We start from the raw sequence: 5,000 nt of genomic DNA, 5'->3' as shown, positions 1-5,000 counted from the left end.
TGAAACTATAAGAGAGATTACTTGAGTGCCATATGTGGATGGGGTCATGATGAGGGGCAGATGGAGGTGGTTTGGGCATGCTCTTCGCACTCCCCAAGAGAGATTAGTTCACCAAACGTTCAGCTGGGCTCCACAAGGCACTAGAAGAGTTGGAAGACCCAGGCCTACATGGTTGAGTACTATGAATCTCGACGTAGGAGATGATGAATGGAGAAGTATTGAAATAAAAGTTCAAGATAGAGACGACCGGCGAAATCTAATCGAGGCTCTTTGCAGTAATAGACGTAGGAGGCGATGATGATGATGATGATGATGATGATGATAATGATAATGAATGGTCTCGTTCAGTCTAACAGTAGAGTTTCAGAGCTAACGGCATTCTTCCAGAGAGAAAGGAAATATAAACTGTTATTTTATTTTGATTGTATATAGTATGATTTATAGGCAGTTTAAATCACTTAGACCAGCATAAACTAGTTAGAATTTATTTGAATATCATAATTTCTTTCATATTATTGGAAAACAAAATATTACTGAAATAAAGGAAATGGGTGCCAAAACCTAAGAAAGAAAATAGCAATAGCTCATTTAGCTATTATATTAACTATACAATATGCCCTACAGTAATATTTTAGGAATTCTAATTAATTTGCTCAATCTACGAAAAGAAATTTACATCACATAAAATATTTCCCTCTTCATAAATGTCAAAAAGTAAAATATAAAAAGCTGGAACGCTTTATAGAAAAAAAAGAGAGAAAGAATATGGTGCAAAAATCGTGTAAGCTTTAATGATGCACATAAAAAGCCACATTATTCCACAGCCACATTATTTCAAAGTTAAATTATTACTCCTGTAACATTCACAATTGAAAAATTAAAATATGTTTAAGCAAGGAGTGATTTTCTATTCCTTTTACAAGAAAAGTAAAGCCTTAAGCCCTGTCCGTACGATCAAGCATGCCCGACGGGCAAGCAGTGATACCAGACCACAATAGTTAGTAAGAATGAGGGCTAATGACGTCAGAAGCGGGAAAACCGCAGACAGGGATCTGGCATCATGCAGTGTTGCCAGATCCCTGCCTTTAGTTTTCGCGGTTCTGATGTCATCAACCCTCATTTTCGCTAACTATTGTGGCCTGGTATCACTGTTTGCCTGTCGGGCATGCTCGATCGTGTGGACAGGGATTTACACTTATCTGTAAAAAATCATATTAAAGAGAGTTTGTTTTATACTTCTAGAGTTGTGTTGATTATTATCCTTCTGGAAACGAGCTTTTATGGTGTAATAAACATTTCTTTTATATTATGATGAAATCAGATTTTAATAGTATGAAAAGCTATTTTTTCATTATGATGAAAAATTACTTTCCACTGGCTGCCACAGGTAATGCAAATATTTGGTGAAGTTTTTATTTGACATTCAAATATTATCTAATGTGTAAACAAATATAGTTCTCTCTCTCTCTCTCTCTCTCTCTCTCTCTCTCTCTCTCTCTCTCTGTCCTATCAAATATTCTATTTCCTTATTAGATAAAATCATTTTGAATTCAATGTGAGAGGTGGTTTAGCCTTTTTACCACGATCCTCAAAATAATTTTATACAAGTATAGGACATTCATAAAAGCATTTGGGCCATAACAATATTCGTGTGCTTAGTGAAAATAGTGGTTTTAACAATTCTTAGTCCGCCTAAACCATGGTCTCCCACTGTCTTTGGTTAGAGTTCTCTTGCTTGAGGGTACACTCAGGCACACTATTCTATCTTATTTCTCTTCTTCTTATTTTGTTAAAGTCTTTATAGTTTATTTACCAAATATTTATTTTGATGATGTTACTGTTCTAAAAATATTTTATTTTTCCTTGTTTACTTTCCTCACCGGGCTATTTTCTCTGTTGGAGCCTCTGGGCTTATAGCATACTGATTTTCCAACAAGGGTTGTAGCTCAGCAAGTAATAATAATAATAATAATAATAATAATAATAATAATAATAATAATAATAATTACAACTGTCCTTAATTCTCTCAGCAATATCACTAAGCATCCACGACTGAGAGAGACAGGTTATTTATAAAAAGCAAAAAGTAAATCCTTATATATTACAATAAAAGGAAATTCTAGTTCACACTTTGTTGTTCCTCCCTCTTCCTATCCTGGCCGTTTCTATATTTTCCCACACTTTTTCTGTTTTATGGTTTTTTTTTTTTTTTTTTTTTTTAAATTCACATGAAACATTTTTCCAATAAAAAACACTGTTTGCCAGTATGATTCTCTATTGGTAAGGCATAGAAGGAAAGGTCTTTTCTAATATAAATCTGTATTTATTTTTATTTTCATTTTAATGGAAAATAAATGATTCATATAGCTAATACATTTCTCCCCTAAATTATTTTCCCATACTTTATTAGTCCTGGATGTCACTGGAAATAAAGATTCATAGATAAATTGATAACAAGAAAGAGAAAGAACAGAAAAGATAATTAAAACCATTTATCTTTTCCAAGGACAATATTTTTTATTAGCTTCATAGTTTTTTCTCTAAAATCCTATGAAATTAAATATTTCATGTACCTATGAATATTGATTTTTTAAAAGAATTATATTACTCTTTGGTCTATGACTTCTTCAAAGAAATGGTATTATTATTATTATTATTATTATTATTATTATTATTATTATTATTATAAGCTAAGCTACAACCCTACAACCCTAAATGAAAAAGCAAGATGCTATAAGCGTAAGGGCCCAAACAGGGAAAAATTTCCCAGTGAGGAAGGGAAACCAAAAAATAGTATAAAACTACAAGAGAAGTAATAAGCAATAAAAAATAAAGTATACTAAAAACAGTAACAACATCAAATTAGATCTTGCATATACAAACTATGAACACTTCAAAATAAAAACAAACAAAAAAACAAGCGGAAGAGAAATAAGATAAACAGCGTGCCCAGTTTTATATATATATATATACTGTATATATATATATATATATATATATATATATATATATATATATATATATATATATATATATATATATATATATATATATATAAATTTCTACCTCATACTTGGGATCGAACGCTAGCCCCTTCTAATGAAAGGCAGGTAGGATGTTGTGTTGATATTTATCCATATATATATATATATATATATATATATATATATATATATATATATATATATATATATATATATATATATATATATATATATATATATTGTGTGAGTTCATTGAGTTATCAGTAGTATGCTCTAGTTTGCATAAATCATAACATATAACAAATTTGACTTAAATCTCCATTGAAATACTGATTGAATAAAGAACCTAATATTATAAATAAATTTAATATATATATATATATATATATATATATATATATATATATATATATATATATATATATATATATATATACATATGTATGTATATATATAAATATAAAGAGAGAGAGAGAGAGAGAGAGAGAGAGAGAGAGAGAGAGAGAGAGAGAGAGAAAGCTTTCCTTCAACACTTAAAAGTGAATTTAAATGCATTACGACTTCCAGATGGAAATATTCGATAGATCCATCTTGTGAAATTATACTTCAGGGATTTGTGAGTTGTAATGGATGGTGTCAGTCAGTGGAAGCGATCGGTTAACACTTGCTGTAACAAGGAGATACGGAGATACAATTTTAGACACTTGCACACAAATTCTCAGCCTTAAACATATATATATATATATATATATATATATATATATATATATATATATATATATATATATATATATATATATATATATATATACATATATATATATATATATATGTATATATGTATATATATATATATATATATATATATATATATATATATATATATATATATATATATATATATATATATATATATATGGTCATGTTATATGTTAAAATTTATCGGAATTTTTCACTGATGTTTTTTTAACTAGATATTTTCTTTTAGCGTTTTTTGTACGTGTCCGCGTCTTTAGGGTTCAGTTCTAGGATAGATGATCCATAAGATATTGATCCTATGCTCTGGTAGCTGAACACTAACCCAGAGCTTGGACGAAGAAGTTTTAAGTATATATGTTTAAAGGTTTAAAGGCCATTCATGAATGGCAGAGGCAAGGGACAGTGACATTCCTCTATCAAGCTGGACAATGTCTAGAGACTGACTATATATACATATGCTCAACACACAAGGAGGGCCAGATAATGACTGCTGATAACTCAGCAGATAGACCTATAGGCTCCCTCAAACTCCCATCCCTAGCTTACAACGATAGTGAAGTTGCAGACACGAAAGTAACTAACATGTTTGAGTGGTACTCGAACCCCATTCTGGTGATCACCTGTCAAGGACGTTACCAACAGGCCACCACAAAAGCGGCGACCTTCTCTGACCCCAACATGAATTATAAGGAGTATATTGTTGTGACCCTTCAGAGGTTACGAATTGTCCTGAATCTCAAACATGGCGTTCTCTACATTACATATTGATTTGAGGGGAAACTGCCCACAGCCTCGATTTGCCCGAAGCTGTTGTGTCAACATTGAGAATTGAATATTCTATGGTGAAACCAAGGCCAAGGTATCTTCATTCAGCATACCTTGGAGGAAATAACTTTAAGAGAAGACTTTATTACCAGGATTTTATCATTCCAACCATAGGATTTCTGAAATCCTAAATGAAGTATGTTTTAAAAGAAATGGATCATCAGCCTGTATTTCGGCGTTATCCTATCAAACATTATTGTCTCATATATATACATCTTTTTAAAGACACTTTACATGTCCTGCCTTTTTTTATAATAAGGTCAAGATTTTAAGATTTGACGGTAAAACGTTGCGAAATCCTTTCACCTGAGAATTTATATAAAATCCAATTTATGGATTATTTGAAGACCACAATCAAAGAATAACCCTAGTTTTGTTATAAAAGGATTAAGTAATTATAATCTAAGTTGTTTCTGGAAAACCTGTCCACTT

This window comes from Palaemon carinicauda, chromosome 2 (genome assembly GCF_036898095.1).
Source record: "Palaemon carinicauda isolate YSFRI2023 chromosome 2, ASM3689809v2, whole genome shotgun sequence".
Taxonomy (NCBI): Eukaryota; Metazoa; Arthropoda; class Malacostraca; order Decapoda; family Palaemonidae; genus Palaemon; species Palaemon carinicauda.
Note: the sequence above shows the minus strand (reverse complement) of the source record.